The sequence below is a fragment of the Sus scrofa genome, chromosome 17, assembly GCF_054392235.1.
Source record: "Sus scrofa isolate SSC_HxYL_T2T_F1_AM1 chromosome 17, Sscrofa_HxYL_maternal_Yorkshire_Landrace_v2.0, whole genome shotgun sequence".
Lineage (NCBI taxonomy): Eukaryota > Metazoa > Chordata > Mammalia > Artiodactyla > Suidae > Sus > Sus scrofa.
The window spans coordinates 7,377,600-7,394,936 of record NC_139399.1 but is presented as its reverse complement, the minus strand read 5'-3'; the positions used below and the strand labels follow the sequence as shown (position 1 = coordinate 7,394,936).

Genomic DNA, 17,337 nt, shown 5'->3' with positions numbered 1-17,337 from the left:
TGGCTTGTGCACAGTCTGATGCGGGAGGCAAGTATATGGACGAATATATACAACAGAATAAACAGATGCCTCTAGAAATAACAAGGTGTGTTTTGTAGAAGGACAAGACATGGAGAGGTTAAGGAGACATGAGAAGGAGAGCTGGAGAGGTTTCACAGAGGAAGTGACATTTGAACTGAGTTTTAAAAAGATGAGTATTTGGAAAAGATGAGTATTAAGGGCAAAGGGAAGACAGGTGTAAAACAATTTTATGTGCGAGCAATTTGGTCAAGATGGAGATTACAGTAAAAAAAAAAAAAAACAGGGAGGAGGAGTTGAGAGGATCAGGTAAGTGCTGAGACTTGCTGGGCAGAGGACAGATGATGGAGAGCCTTCCGTGCCATGTTGGATTCAAAGTCATGGTGGGGAAGGTGGTCACTGAAGGCTTCCAGGCATGGGAATTACAAGAACGGGGCTTGTCTTAGACACAGAACCCTGGTAGCTACAAAGAGGATGGAGTTTAGAGATAAAGAGATCAGTTAAAATATACAGAATATGTTTGTAGGATATAGTCACATGCAGAATAGTTGACAGAAGGAAAAACACTAAGTCTCTCTGAAGAAATCAGGGGAGAGACAACCCGATAGAAAAATAAGCAAAACTCTGAACAGGTACTTCACAAAAAGAGAAAATTCAATGGCCAATAAACATATGAAAAGGTGCTCTACCTTATCAGTAACTAGTGAAATGTAATAAAAACCATACTGAGGGAGTTCCCGTCATAGCGCAGTGGTTAACGAATCTGACTAGGAACCGTGAGGTTGCGGGTTCGATCCCTGCCCTTGCTCAGTGGGTTAACGATCCAGCGTTGCCGTGAGTTGTGGTGTAGGTCACAGACGCAGATTGGATCCCGCGTTGCTGTGGCTCTGGCGTAGGCCAGTGGCTACAGCTCCAATTAGACCCCTAGCTTGGGACCCTCCCATATGCCACGGGAGCAGCCCAAGAAATGGCAAAAAGGCAAAAAGGCAAAAAAAAATAAGAACCATACTGAGAAATCACCATAGATCTACAAGCCTGGCAAAAAGTAAAAGGCCTCACAATACCAGGTGTTGGTGAGGATGTAGAACAACAAAATTCTTATGCACCTGCTGGGAGGAGAGCAAGTGGCAGAACCTCTTTGGAAAACAGTGTGAGGTTAGCTAGCAAAGCTGAAGAAGCTCTTCTCCCAGGACTCAGCAATTCTACTCCCAGATCTCCACCCTCAAGTAACTTGTGTCCTGGACCCCAGGACATGCATAAAAATGCATATGGTAGTGTTTTTTCATAAGAAACAAAAATTGGAAATAACCTGTGTATCATCCTGAGAATGGGTACATGAGTCAGCGTATATTCACACAATAGATCATTACACAGCAGTAAAAATGAATGAACGTTAGCTACAGGCAATAATATGGAGGAATCCTAAACGCTTATGATGAACAGAAGGAACAAGACCCAAAGAGTACAAAACCATGATTTCACCCATATAAAGACCCCCCGAATGCTAAATTAAAATATATTGTTTGGGGATACAGACAGAGGTAATACAATTATAAAGAAAGGCAGGAAAATGACCATCATAAAAGTCAAAGGAACGATTATCCAAGTAAGGGGTTGTGATCAAGAAGTGGACAAAGGTCATCTGGGATGCTGGATATGTCCTATGACTTAAGTTGGGTGCAGGCTCATGAGTGTCCACTATATAATTATTTGTTTAATTCTACACATATGTTTTGTGCACATGTCTCTAGATATGCTGTACTTCACATTATAAAATAATTCAAGTACTTAGGAAAAAACCAAAAAGCACATTAACAGCTGTGTACCTCTACATGTGTTTACAAATGAAAAAGCTATTTTTCTTGACAATAAAAAAGAAATTAGAAAAGGCTTCACAGAAGAACTGAAACATAAAGGATTCTCTGCATTCTAATCTGGGTCCCACAAAGAAGGGTGACAAGAAGAAGGACTGTTCTGGCATCAGGAAGGTATAGTGGCCAGAGAATACACCAGCAACATTTACATACACACTCATGGAGTAGGTTTCAAGAAGCCTGCCCCTTGGGCACTCAAAGAGATCTGGAAATTTGCCATAAAAAAAAAAAAAAAAAAAGGAACTCCAAATGAGTGCACTGATCCCAGGCTCAACAAAGCTGCCTGGGCCAAAGGAATAAGAAACGCCCCATGCTATATCCACCCAGGCATGGCTGTCCAGAAACATACTGAGGATGAAGCCTCACCAAACAAGCTCTATGCATTGGATATCGATGTACCTGTCATCACCTTCAAAAATCTGCAGTCGAGGAGTTCCTGCTGTGGCACAGTGGGTTAAGAATCTGACTGCAGTGGCTCTGGGTGCTGCAGAGGTACAGATTCAATCCCCAGCCAGTGAAGTGAGTTAAAGGATCTGGCATTGCTGCAGCTGCAGCTCTGATTAAATCTCTGGCCTGGAACTTCCATATGCCATGAGTGCAGCTGTTTAGAAAAAAAATCTGCAGTCAATATGGATGAGAACTTATGGCTGATTATCAAATAAAGTTATAAAACTTAAAAAAAGGGAGTTCCCTTTGTGGCTTAGCAGTTAACAAACCCAGCTAGGATCCACGAGGATGCGGGTTCAATTCCTGGCCTCACTCAGTTGCTTAAGGATCCGGTGTTGCTGTGAGCTGTGGTGTAAGTGACAGATGAGGCTTAGATTCTGCATTGCTGTGGCTGTGGTATAGGCTGGCAGCTACAGCTCTGATTAGACCCCTAGCCTGGGAACTTCCATGTGCCACGAGTGCAGCCCTAAAAGGCAAAACAAAACAAAACAAACACAAAAAACTGGGAGTTTCCATTCTGGTGCAGCAGAAACGAATCTGACTAGGAAACTTGAGGTTGCGGGTTCAATCCCTGGCCTTGCTCAGTGGGTTAAGGATCCAGCATTGCTGTGAGCTGTGGTGTCGTTCACAGACACAGCTTGGATCTTGCATCACTGTGGCTCTGGCATAGGCTGGCAGCTACAGCTCCAATTAGACCCCTAGCCTGGGAACCTCCATATGCCATGGGTGTGGCCCTAAAAGGACAAAAGACAAAAGACAAAAAATAAAAAATAAAAATAAAAAAAATAGGAGTTCCCGTCGTGGCGCAGTGGTTAACGAATCTGACTAGGAACCATGAGGTTGCGGGTTCAGTCCCTGCCCTTGCTCAGTGGGTTAACCATCCGGCGTTGCTGTGAGCTGTGGTGTAGGTTGCAAACGCGGCTCAGATCCCGCGTTGCTGTGGCTCTGGCATAGGCTGGTGGCTACAGCTCCAATTTGACCCCTAGCCTGGGAACCTCCATATGCTGCGGGAGTGGCCCAAGAAATAGCAAAAAGACCAAAAAATAAAAAATAAAAAATAAAAAAATAAAAATAAGAAAACTGAAAGGATTCCTTGACCTAACTCTAGGTTGGGTCCTAGTCCTGTGAACTATAACCATGTGCTTATTTGTCTTAAAATACTTGCTGCAATGTAATGCATTTGGCTGTGTGTGTGTGTGTGTGTGTGTGTGTGTGTTCTCCACAACTGTAATGCATTTGTCTGTGTATCTGTGTGTGTGTGTGTTCTCCACAACTGATTGAAGGAGGAAGTGGGGGCTTGTTTAAAATTGGATTATTTTGGTCTAGTGGTTCACAGTATACAGTAGGTATTGAATAAATTTGTGGAATAAATGAATGAAATGCTGCTCACTCCTCTTATAATCGTGTCTTGAGTAATCTCTGCACCACTTCAACAGAGATCACAAATCTACTGCAGGTAGTAAGTTTCCAGCTGCTCCTCCATCCTTTCCTCCATAAAGGAAGGAAACTCCGTAAGGTTCTCCATAAAGTACCTTGTTTCCTACTTTAAAGGTAGAAGCCACTAGCATCTTCCTTCCCATCAATTCAAATTCTCTTCTTTCATTCCTCGTAGAACTGCTCGTTGCCAACGCTGACCCTTGTATCTATCACCTTGACTATATCTCTTGTCCTTCTTCCTCAGATTTGCATCCTTCATTATTCCTGTTCTGGATGATCACACATTTTGTCTTCCTCTCATTCATTCATGCCTGCTCAGAGAACATGAAGGTACCATGTTCACCCTAGAATATACTAGAAAATGTACTTAGGAAAATAGACTAATACAGAATTCACATCCTGAATGTGAATTCTCTTTAATATCCTGCTATCATGACTTTCATAGGTTCAGAAAATACCTAGAGTTGTGAAAACAAATTGAAGCCTCAGTTCCTATGGATGCTTAGGGCTGGGATAGGCCTGGCCTGACCCTTCTCTCAACTGCTGGATGAGATGGGACTGTGCTGGGCAAGGACTTCCCTTTTTGCAGGGATTAGCACTTTCTTTCCAAAGACAGTATCTTGGAAGTAGCTGCCACAATAGGTTCTAGGTCAGGGTATGGATCTACATGCTGGTTTGTAGGAGTGTCCCTGCCAGGTTTCAGATGGGGTGATTCAATGAGCTGCTCTTCTTGACAATGCATTCCTGGTTCTGAGGGTCAGGCCCTGGGGAGAGCTTGCCCTTGAATTTGACTAATGTCAAGGCCTCTAAGGCACCTGAAGAAGGTTCTCTTTGAGACCCAGGGAACAGGAAGCCTAGGGCTCCAAAGAAAGCCCTGCCTCTAAACTCTCTCTCAAACTTCCAGGCTGGGTCCCAAGCTCTTCTACGAAGAATGTTCCTTCAACAGAAGAAGGACCATGTTGAGAAGGAGTTTGTTCTAAGTCAGAATCCCTTCTACCTGGATTGAAGAGATCATTTGGTAGGGACTTCTGCAAACTGTTGCAGTGTTGCACGGAAAGAGCACAAGTTTTTGGCACCAGACTAGTCTGGCTTTGAATCCCAGCTCTGCCACTAAGAAGCTGTGTGTTGTTGGTCAAATGTCTCAAATCCTCTGAGTCTATAAAATGGGAATCATATCTACCTGAAGGGTTGCTGTATAATAAATCTTAAAGTTATTTCACTGCTTCCATTCCACCTCTTTAGTAACAGGCTAGGAACATCAGTTCCAATCCCAAGGTCACAAGGAGTAGGTCCCTCCATTCTTTGCTATGTTCTCTTCATCTTTTGCCTCCTTCCTTCCTTTGCACAACATGTACCTGCTGGAGTGAACTCTTTTTGGCTCCCTGAACACATCAAACTCTTTCTCCACAAAAACTGTCCAACAGAACTTTCTATAATGATGAAAAAATTCCATATTGTAGTGTCCACTAGAATAGCCACTAGCCACATGTGGGTAGTCAGCACTTGAATGATAGCTAGTGGGACCAAGGAGATAAAATTTTAATCTTTTTATTTTAAATTTAAATAGCCCCACATGGCTAGTGGCTCTCCAGTTCTAGGTTGTTAAGTCTTTGCCTTTGCCACTTCCCTGCATGAAATGTATTTCCTCATTCTTCACCTACCTAAGTTCCAGTCAGTCTCAAAATCTCAACCTAAACATCTGTTCTCCCAGGATGCATGTCCTGAGATCTTGAAACTGTTAGGTTTCCCCATAGCATCCTCTACACTTCTCCTATAATACCACTCATCACATTTTTTAAAAAATTGTTGTTTGTATTTTCCACTAGAGTGTAAACTTCATTGGTGATCTTGGGACCCTATGAACTTCCTCTCAGGACTGGATACTTCTTATTTTCCCCTTGAAAGGACATCCACAGGACCTTAGGATTTAGACTTTTTTCCAGGTTGGGGACTTTTATCTTTGAGATAACTTTTAACACCTGAATAGCTTAAGGGATTGGTTAGGAGTGGTGTTGCACCTTTCTAAGGATAAACCAAAAGTCACAAACTAAAAAGGAAGAGAATGATAAAATGCCTCATTAAAATTAAAAATTTCAATATGCAAAATAAACAAAACCAAATATACCAAGACAAATGATAAACTGTGAAAAAATATACAACATAAATTATAGACAAAAAGATTAATATCCTTCTTATAAAAAGAGTGCTTCTAAAAAAAAAAAAGAATATAGATAGTCATGACCAAGTCTGCCATAAAGCAATTAAAGCAGTTAATTGAATTAAACTTAAAAAAAAAGAGTGCTTCCATTCACAATAGCCAAGACATGGGAACAACCTAAATGTCCAACCTAAATGATTGAATGGATTAGGAAGATGTGGTACATATGGAGTTCCCATCGAGGCTCAGTGAAAATGAATCTGACTAGCATCCTGAGGACACAGGTTTGATCCCTGGCCTTGCTCAGTGAGTTAAGGATCCTGCATTGCCATGAGCTATGGTGTGGGTCGCAGACATGGGTTGGATCCTGCATTGCTGTCTCTGTGGTGTAGGCCAGCAGCTTTAGCTCCGATTAGACCCCTAGCCTGGGAACCTCCACATGCCACAAGTGTGACCATAAAAATACAAAAAAAAAAAAAAAAAGATGTGGTACATATATACAGTGGAATACAACTCAGCTATAAAAAGGACAAAATAATGCCATTTGCAGCAACATGGATGTAACCAGAGACTCTCATACTCAGTGAGGTAAGTCAGGAAGAGAAAAACAAATACCATATGATATCTCTTCTATGTGGAATCTAAGATATGGCGCAAATGATCCCATCTACAAAAGAGAAACAGATCATGGACAGGGAGAGCAGACTTGTGGTGGCCAGGGGGAGGGGGGAGGAAGTGGGATGGATGGGGAGTTTGGGGCTGTTAGATGCAAACTATTGTATTTGGAATGGATAAGCAATGGGTTCCTACTACATAGCACAGGAAACTATGTCCAATCTCTTGGGGTAGAACATGATGGAAGATAGCATGAGAGAAAGAATGTACATGTCTGGCTGGGTCACTATGCTATACAGCAGAAATTGACACAATAGTGTAAATCAGCTATGCTCTAATTTAAAAAAAATAAAAAATAAAATAAAAAGTGCTTTGATCAATGAGATAGACAAACACCATGTGGATAAAAGAAATGAACAGGCAATTCAAAAAAGAAGATAACTAATCTCAAAAAAACATTAAAAATGTTTAATTTCACTAGTATCTAAATAAGTGCGGATTAAATTAACGTAATAGTTGTTTTTTTTTGGTCTTTTAGGGCCACATTCTAGGCATGTGGGGGTTCCCAGGCTAGGGGTCAGACCTTCTCTCTGCTCTTTAAGTACCAAAACATCCTTCTTCTAAACCCTGATGTGGCTGTCACCTGCTCATCATTCATATTTCAACTTAAACATCACCAAAAGATATACCAGGCATATTTGACAGAGTGGATCGCTTTTTTATGACAAATAAAATATCATGTCATAATCAGTCATTATAACTATTTTCTTAATTACTTCTTTAGTTTTAACATCAGTGATTAACAATTTTAAAAGAATGTTTTATTTTTAAAGATATTCTAGTTTGGTAAACTATATTTACTAGATGAACTAAAATTTGTACAAACCAAAAAGTCACACTCTGCTGTTCACTGCTTGTTCCATTGTTTCAAAATTTATTTTTTTTAATTTTATTTCCCCAATACAATTTTTTTCTACTGTACAGTATGGTGACCCAGTTACACATACATGTATACATTCTTTTTTCTTACATTATCATGCTCCATGATAAGTGATTAGACATAATTCCCAGGGCTACACAAGACATAGTTCCCACGTCTTGAAACGCTACATGTTTCAAAATTTAAATGTAAATAAGAACTCCAAGTGGTCACAAAGAAGGGCAGAACTGAAATAACTTACATTTCTTCCTCTTTAAAATTAGTGGGTTCACTTTGGTTTACTTTGGAGCTACTGTTCACAGGCGGAAGATGAGTGGCACAGAAACTGTGCCCTAAGTGAGCTCAGATGCTTTTGTGCTATTAGGGGCGCTTACTCTTGAAGTGAGTCTGCATATGTCCAGGACCACAGAGTAACTGGAAAGTCTCCCAATTCTTCCTTATAGGATACAATGTTTACCAAAGAGTTAATTAAAAAAAAAAAAACCAGGGAGTTCCCACTGTGGGTCAGTGGCAACAAACATGACTGGTATCCATGAGGACTAGGGGTTGATCCCTGGCCTTGCTTAGTGGGTTAAGGTCCAGCGTTGCCATGAGCTGTGGTGTAGGTCACAGATGTGGCTCAGATCCCTCGTTGCTGTGCCTGTGGTGTAGGCCAGCAGATACAGCTCCAATTCAACCCCTAGCCTGGCAACTTACATATGCCACAGGTGCAGCCCTAAAAAGACCAAAAAAAAAAAAAAAAAAAAAGCAGATTTGATACTTACCTATGTATTATTAAAACTCAAGATCCACAGCAATTTTTCAGAACTTAGACCAACAAAAGATATTTTGGGGGAGAAATATTTTATAATCGACAGTGTTTAAAATTGCCAGCCTGGGATGCTATTAAACAGCAAGCAAACTTTTAGCTGATTGAGGTTTTAAAACTCATCTACAGACTAATATAGCATCTGCTCTCCTCATCAATTCTCACTTCTCTCTCTATGATGATAAAAAATAAATGCTGCTATATGGAGAGCACTGTGTCTTATGGGAACAAAAACAGGATCAAAGAAGTAGGAAAAGAACTTCTGGGAGTACCTTGTCCCAGAAGCCAAGGGAGGGGAAATTCCAAGAAGGATGACGTCATCAGGTGTGTCCAATACTACAGAGACTCCCTGCTCTGGACTGGATGCCAGGGCCAACCAGGAGCAGGGCCCAGAGCTCTTCCTCCACTACCTGGGAAGGTAAAACCAAGTCTTCCTTCCTCTGGATGGCAGGTAACTTAATTCAGAGGGCAAGATCCTTATATGTGGTCCTAACACATCAGCGGCAGAAAGATGGATGTGCACATATCATACTGAGCCAATGGCAAGTCTGTGTCTTCTAGACCCTAATCCTGCAAGGAGCTGCCAATGGTCATCACCAGCCTTCATGGTGCATGGAGAAAAGAGGATCAGAAAAGACCCCCCTTAGAGGATGGTGAGGGACAGAGTTTTCTGGGTTGCTCCTGACTGGCCACAGTGCCAATGAGAGGGGTAAATCTCATAGAAATGGCCACAAACAGAACTAGTTAAGTGGGATCCCACATATGCCTCACATCTGCTCTCTGGCCACCCCACCCTGCTCACTCAGAGATAGCAGCAAGAATTTGATTACCTTTAAGTCTCTCATTTTTCAACCCCCTTCCCTCAGCAGCTCCTGGACCAGTCTGTACTTTCTGGATGTTGAAACCGAAACGGCCATTTGTTAAACTTTCTACAAGCTAATTCAGAAAAGTAAACTAATTTGATAAACAATGACAATAAGATATCAGACACTTCACCAGCAATTGTGACTGTTTATCTCATCCCACTCAACCATTTGAAATGAAACCAATTAGTAATTAGTTTTAGAATCAGAGGAATCATTCGGTTTTATCAGCTCATCAAGCCAAGAATCAATCTTCAGATGCTAAGATATGGGCCTTCCCCACAATAAAGTCTTCCAAATTGTCTTTTTTTAAAATAAACATTTCAGAATAGTTTTTTATTTATTTATTAGGTTTAAACACAATAAAATAGTTTTTTAATTAATTTATTTTATTTTACAGAAACATATGGAATCTTCTGGGCTAGGGGTCTAATTAGAGCTGTAGTTGCCGGCCTATACCACAGCCACAACAACACCGGATGTGAGCCACATTTGCGACCTACACCACAGCTCACAGCAACATCGGCTCCTTGACCCACTGAGTGAGGCCAGGGATTGAACCTGCATCTACATGGACACTATGCTGGGTTCTTAACATGATGAGTCACAGCAGGAACTCCCTAGTTTTTAAATTTACAGAAAAATAGCAAAGACAGTAAATACAGAGACTTCCTATATTCCTCACACTGATTCCCCTATTATTAACGTCTTTTTTTAGCATGGTAATCTGCCATAATTAATGAGACAACATTGATACACGATTTTTAACTCAAGTCCATGTTTTATTCAGAGTTCTTTAATTTTGACCAAGCATCCTTTTTTTGCTCCAGCACTTCCAAATTACCTGTTTTAAATCATAAATTAGATTTTGAAAATATAAAAATAGTACAAGCACATGCTAACTATTCAAATACTGAAGAAGAGCATGAGATAAGAAGTTTTACTCCTACTTTCCATCCCATCATACTTCCTTTCATACCCTTTCAAAAGTTCCGTCCTTTTACTGATTCCATCTTCATGTTTCCTTTCCTCCCTTTGAACTTTCTGGCCACTTCTGGTTTTCTTCCTGCCTTCTCTGTGAAGGCTGTCCTGTACTTTTTTCCTACACTTACCATCACTCCTCCAACAACCCCATTTTTCCTGCTCACAAATGTCCCTCATAGTTTCTCCACAGCTCAACATGATTCAATAAAAAACAGACACTCTTCTGCTCTCCCAACCTGCTGGCCCTCCTGAACCAAGAAAGAATCTAATAGGGAAATCCAAAAATCTTTACTCTGGGGCAAACTACCAGAAGGAATAAATTCATCTTGGCATAACTCTGAGAAAAAAACATCAAGAAGAATTATGCATTGTTGCTTTGCTAGAACTGAATCTGCTGGGTTTTTTCTATATTCCGCACCTGAATGTCCTCCCTTTGAATCAAGAGTTCATAACTTTTATTCATTCCTCTTTTTTGCAGCTAGAATTGAAGTGGAGGCAAAAGTTAGGGTGAAAGGAAAGAATGGGGGGAAAAAATCCCAAAGTGGTTAATTAAAGAGCAGGAATAAATAGGCAGAAAGGGTAGTGGGGAGTGGGGAAAGCAAAGCTCAAGAAAACAAAAAGCCAGCTTCTTAAATCCCCTAAGAAAAGTTCTTTACTTTGGCTCCATAACCACTCCCTTCATTCTGAGCTCTGAAAACAGAATCAGGACAGGCATGAGTTTGAGGGTGGGGCATAGCGGAAGAGGGAGTGAAAACGTCCTATTCCTCTAACACCCCCCCCTCAATGCCCCACTGTCCCATCTTCTTATCCAGCAAAGCTTTATGCACCATCAAGAATCAGCTTAATAAAATAAACCACTTAGGGCTGAGGCTCAGAGAAAGTCAAAGATCTCACAATCTCCTTGCCTATTAAGCTTCTTAGAAGTTAGAATGCTGCTGAAGAAAGTGATATTGTGGCCAGGTTACTTAGAAAGAACACAAGGATGCTAAGTTGGGAAGAGGGAGGCCAGTTTGGGGGGTTATGAGCATCAATTGATTATTAACTACAGATGATGGGGCAGGGCGTGGATACTGGAGTGGGAGCCAAAGTAGCCAGCTGTGAGAACAGGTGCTCTTGGAAGTCCTTAAGTTGAGATTGAGAAGAAGGGGATTTGCAGAATGTACAAATGGGATGAGAATCTGGATAGCAAAAAAGAATTTTTTTCTTAGGATAAAGGGGAAAACACAGTCTTAGGCTTCATATAAGTAATTAGAAAATAAGAAAAATAAAGCAACCTGCCATGGTTCCTTTCTAGCTTAAATTTCCCAATGATTCGAGGCCTTCTGCCACTCCCTTATCCTCTCCCAGTATAGCTGACAAAGAATTCACAGGCTTGTTAGCTGAGTGGCTGGTGGGGCAGAGGCCAAGAACAAAACTAACCAAGCCCATTATCTCCAAATAAAGTCTTTTCCTGGGAGGAGTTCTAGTTATTTCCACCCCCTGCTTTTGAGGGCAGTTAAAAATGGGGATCACAGGAGTTCCCTGGTGGCCTAAAGGATTAAGGACCTGGCACTGGCACTGCTGTGGCTTGGGCTGCTGCTGTGGTGCAGGTTTGGTCCCTGGCCCAGGAACTTTTGTATGCCAAGGGTGCGGCCCCAAAATAAAAAACTTTTTAAAAAATGGGACTTACAGCTGTGTTCTAGTCATCCTCGCCCCAGCCCCAGTGAACTGGAGCCAGAAAGGAAGGATGGCATTATGGGCACCAGCTCATTAACATCAATTTGGAATTTTTTTGGCCAGAGAAAGACCTGTCACAAACTGTACAAACCCATCAGGGTCCATCAGAGTCAGTCCCTGTGATATAATTGAGAGTAGAGAGTGGGGGTTGGGGGAAGAGCCTGGTTCAAGAGACTTCAAATCTGTGCCTACAACAACAACAACAACAACAACAACAACAACAACAACAACAACAAGTTCCCATCATGGCTCAGCAGAAACGAATCTGACCACCATCCATGAGGATGCAGGTTTGATCCCGGGGTTCGTACAGTGGGTTAAGGATCCAGTATTGCCGGGAGCTGTGGTGTACGCTGCAGACTTGGCTCGGATCCCCTGTTGCTGTGGCTGTGGTGTAGGCCAGTGGCTACGGCTCTGATTCAACCCCTAGCCTGGGAACCTCCATATGCCTCAGGTGTGGCCCTAAAAAGACCAAAAAAAGAGAAAGAAAAAAAAAAAAAAGGCTTGCTTTGCGCCAGGCCCTTTGTGCCAAGTTCTTAGGATTTTGTATTTTATATGAACTCATATAATCCTCACAACAACGCTGAGAGTTGGGTGCTAGTGCTCATCTCATTTCACTCTGAGGAAACAGGCACAGAAAGGCCAGACACAGCTGACCTGGCTCACAGAGTCGGCACTTCTAAACTGCCACTATCCGTAGAGTTTCCCAAAGGCAGAAGCTGCACTAAAAGAAGCATTAGGCTTAGCAGATGCTAAACCATCTTCCTCCTCCCATCAAAGGGTATGTTTGACAAACCGAGTTTGGGGTTGTTTTAGAGTTTTTTTAAGATTATAACTAGTACCTCTGGGCAATGACTAGGTACTGAGAACAGAGTGAATGAGACACAGCCCTACCTCATGGAACCCACAGCGTAGACAGGGTGACAAAAGCTTGTGATGGGGCCCAAACAGATTTTGTCTAAGGGCTGCTTGCTACAGAAGATTGCGAGTAAGGACGCAGCCTGATATACATATGTGTGGTGCTAAGAACTGTGTCTGGCACAGATGAGCGAACACTCTTTTTTTTTTTTTACTTTTATTGCCACCCCGCAGCACATGGAATTCCCAGGCCAGGGATCAGTTCTGAGACGGAGCAGCAGCCTATGGCAACACCGATCCTTAACCCACTGTGCTGGGCCGGGGATGGAACCCACATCCCAGGGCTCCAGAGATGCTGCAGATCCCATTATGCCACAGTGGGAACTCCGCAAGGATTGTTCTTATTCTGAATCTGACCCATAAGCCTCTCTCTCCTGGGGCTTTCCTCCTTCCCATTGGTTCTGGAGAAAGTCTGCCTGCAATTAAATCTCATTTCTGGAGTTCCTGTCATGCCTCAGTGGTTAACGAATCTGATTAGGAACCAGGAGGTTTCGGGTTCAATCCCTGGCCTCGCTCAGTGCGTTAAGGATCCGGCATTGCCGTAAGCTGTGGTGTAGGTCACAGACATGGCTCAGATCCCGAGTTGCTGTGGTTGTGGTGTAGGCCGGCAGCTACAGCTCCAATTAGACCCCTAGCCTGGGAACCTCCATATGCCGTGGGTGAAGCCCTAGAAAAGACAAAAAAAAAGATGACAAAAAAAACACCTCATTTCTGCTTTTCCCTGCTGTTGTGACCATGCGTGCATTGTGTAAATGCTCTGGGCCTCAGCTTCGTCATCTGTAAAATGGAAGTAATAACAATACCCATCTTCAAAAGATTTTACGAGGAGTAAATCAATGATTGCCTGGAAACCACTCAGATTAGGGCCTGACACAGAAAGTGCTCCGAAAGCAGTACTATTCTTATTAGGAGCAGCGTTCTGTGCCTGTCATTGCCCGCAGTCATTCCTCGCCAATAAAAAGACTGGATTTAAATGCATCTGGTTCAGTTAGTTTAAGGAGGACAGGAAGTCTCTGGGACTAAATAGGAGGAGAACAGTTCCCTTGGGAAGTTGGAGGAATAACCCTGGAACTTGCTAATTAAGAGCTTGTTAATGAATCTGCTTGTTAATGGTCTATTAAATAATCACACAATGAAGTTTACCACACAAGTAAAGTCTTTCAAATGCTTGCTCTTTCCAATCCTCCTGGCCCAGCTCTGACTTCTAAGGATCTTGCCTAAGGGCAAGCCCTTCCACATCCTCCCAAATCTGATAAGGGCTTCTTCATCTTGTCCTACTGGCCTGAGGAGCATGGCCATCCTTGCAGCCGAGGGAAGGTCTCCAGGGCAGAAAGCCCTCTGCAGCCTGATCCTGCCTATCTTCTTTAGGCCAAGGCATTGTGCCTCTGAGCCAAAACATTTCCCCCCTCAAAGTAGGAACAGAGTCACTGGCCCTGGAAACCAAAAAATACAGGTGCTCTGAACTTTGCTGAGAAGAAAGGCAGAGGGTACATTCCTTTCAGTGGGAATCTGGCAAGATAACACTTCAGCTGAGATGTCACAGATCTGTAGAGAAAGTGGCCCGCCCATCTATGTTCAAAAAAAGTCCCCACAACTTTTGTCCCAAACCACCCAGGAAAATCAATAGCTGCAGCCAGTGTTAGGGAATGCAGCCTCTCTTCTGGAGCCAACTTCAAGGATGGAACAGCATGTAAGAGGGCTCCCTCTAGGCTGAACACTCAAGTATTTCATAAACCCCTTAAGACCATTCTGCTCTTTAAACAGATGTTTTTGGGGTTGTTTTTTTTTTCTTTTGTACTTTTAGGGCCCCCCCTTGGCATGGGGAGGTTCCCAGGCTAGGGGTCTAATAAGAGCTACAGCTGCCGGCCTACACCAAAGCCACAGCAATGACAGATCCGAGCTGCATCTACAACCTGCACCACACCTCATGGGACTAAATAGATCCTTAACCAGATCCTTAACCCACTGAGGGAGGCCAGGGATCAAACCCGCTACCTCATGGTTTCTAGTCAGATTCATTTCTGCTGTGCCACGATGGGAACTCCCTAAACAGATGTTCTTGGAAGGAAATGTGTGCATGTGTGTGTGTGTCATTTACATGGTTACCTTTAGATTATCAAAACACATTTGTATTATCTTTTCTGATTCAAGAACACTGTAAGGTAGCGTGAGGATTACCTGTCCCCTCCTGAGCTGGGGCTCAGAGAAACAAAGTGACTTCTCCAAAATTACACAACTGGCAAATGACAAGCCAGAGCTTGTGGCTCTGTGCTCCTGCCCTATCACTGAGCTGTTTCCAACACTTGTCATCACTTCCCCACTTGTAAATGTGCCATGAGGTGCCCAGCCCTTGGTGGATCCTATGTGGTCCTTTAAACTATGCCAACATGGGGAGAGCTGGCTGGCAACACAGCATAACTCAGCCCAGGAAATGGTGATCCTGAGTTCACTTACTCTCACAACAAATATTTATTGAGCCAGGTGCTAGGCAAGGAGAAATACTGGACAGAAGCACACAAGGAGACATGGGCCCACGGAGGTGGGACAATCAAGCAAATAATTATAATGTGATGAGTTTTTAAGAGGAAGTACATTGGGGAAAGAATACCATCTCCAAGTCCACCAGCAAGTCCACAGCAACCACTAGCATACAGGTGTCTGTATAAACCACCTTAACCTTGAAACAGCCCCCTAGTCACAGCTCATTTAACCTCCTGGCAGCTGTCCCTAGAAGGGTTAAAGCTTGAGGCAGAGAGCCAGCCTGCAATTCTGCCACTGCGAGATGCCTCTAACCCTTATTTCTTTACAAATGAGCATCTCAGCATCAGAAGTAAGATTCAAGGCTGGGGAAGAGGAGAGAGGAGGCTGGCAAAGAACCCTCTCCAGCCCCTTCTTGGCAGTATAACAGCAGTGAGGAGATAAGCTGGCTGGAGCCCAAGGAGCATCAAAGCGTACACTGGCCTTACTCACATTTGGCTGAGCACCGCAAACCCCTCCGCTGGGCCGCCTCATGATCGCAATGCAGCACCAAGAAAGGGGAGGTCTGCACACGCAGTCAGCTGATTGGCAACGAGGGAGGAAAAGGGAGACCACACAAGGAGGGCAAACCAGAGGGCGGACTAGAGGCAGCTGGCCCGATCCCACCCAGGCCGGGAGACTGAGGGGGAAGGACTGTCTCCACCCCCACTGTTCCTGGGCTCCTGGCTGGAACCCCAGCCTCCTCCCCTCTACTGCCTAATCCTAAAATCCCCTCCCTCCAAAGCCAGACTCCTCCGTGCAAGCTTCCCTCCGAGACTCCCAGCCCAGAGGAGCAGTTCATACCCTGAAGGAGAATCACCTGCTGGCCAGACAGATTTCCAGGCCACACCCCCTGTGATTCTGATGACGAAGTTCGGTGGGGGCCCTGGGAATTTGCCTCATAAATAAATTCCTCCCCCCACCACCCCATCCCCAACACACCCCTGCCTCCACCACAACCACAAGTGATGATGGGATGCAGGTGATACTCAGATCACATTTTGAGACATCCAGCCTTGGGGGTCACTCCTTCTCCTGAAATCCCAGAGCTTCTTTCTGTCTTTTATGTTTCTTTTTAGGGCCGCACCTGCAGCATATGGAGGTTCCCAGGCTAGGGGTCGAATCAGAGCTGCAGCTGCTGGCCTACACCACAGCCACAGCAATACCAGATCTGAGTTGCATGTGTGCCCTACACCACCGTTCTCAGCAACACCGGATCCTGAACCCACTAAGCAAGGCCAGGGATTAAACCCACATCCTCATGGATACTGGTCGAGTTCTTAACCTGCTGAGCCACCATGGGAACTCCTGGAACTCTTTCTGTTATTACATTATCATTTCTTCTTTGTGTGTACATCCTAACTACCCACCTCAACCATTAGGCCCTCAGAAGAGGAAGTAGCATCTCCTAATTCTTTGAGTCCCCTGCAAACAGCACTGAGCGCAGTGTTCTTGGCTGGGGAGCTCAGGAAATGCTGCAGGTGTAAAGTAGTCATGGTGATAAGAGGCCAGGGAAGAAAAACCGCAACACAGAAGGCAGAGCTGCCAGGCCCCGCTGGAGGGAACTGTGTTTAGTATGCCTACGTGTGCCAGGCTGGGACAATGGTTGGCTTTACCTTCTTTTCCTTTTTCGATAGTATTTGCACGACTCGCCTACCCTCCCTCCTGAAAGTCAAGTCTGAGCAACATACCTCCCATTGGAAACTGTGCCAAGAAATGCTGCCAAGAATCCTGGGTGTGATGTGGCTTAGAGGAATGGCCAGGAGTGCTTGAGGCCTGTGACCCATCAGGTCTCTGTGCCGGGCAAAGCACAGAGCAAAGCACGAAGCTGATGTAAAGCTTAGGCCCCTCCATCTACCCCGCTAAACACCAGCAAGTGTCATGGTCCTTCTGCATTCAGCACATCTTTCCTGAGTGTGTCTGCTCCAACCCAAGAGTGGTTCTGGGTGCTCATGGGTCTTAAGATACCATATGTAGGAGTTCCCACTGTGGTCCAACAGGATTTTGCAAAATCAAGATGCAGATTCAATCCCCAGCCTGGG

At 43.8% G+C, this 17,337-nt stretch overlaps 1 long non-coding RNA gene and 1 pseudogene across 1 annotated transcript in view; one reads left to right on the top strand and one right to left on the bottom strand.

Annotated features, from left to right (window-relative positions):
* Positions 1-15,799, bottom strand: part of LOC146395124 (uncharacterized) — a 57,520-nt gene extending 41,721 nt beyond the window's left edge. Inside the window, exon 1 of the long non-coding RNA XR_014831902.1 lies at positions 15,749-15,799. This is a non-coding gene — a long non-coding RNA (uncharacterized LOC146395124). The remainder of the gene's footprint in view (positions 1-15,748) is intronic.
* LOC146395125 (large ribosomal subunit protein eL31 pseudogene) lies at positions 1,589-2,350 on the top strand (annotated as a pseudogene).
* Positions 15,800-17,337: the final 1,538 nt, after the last annotated feature.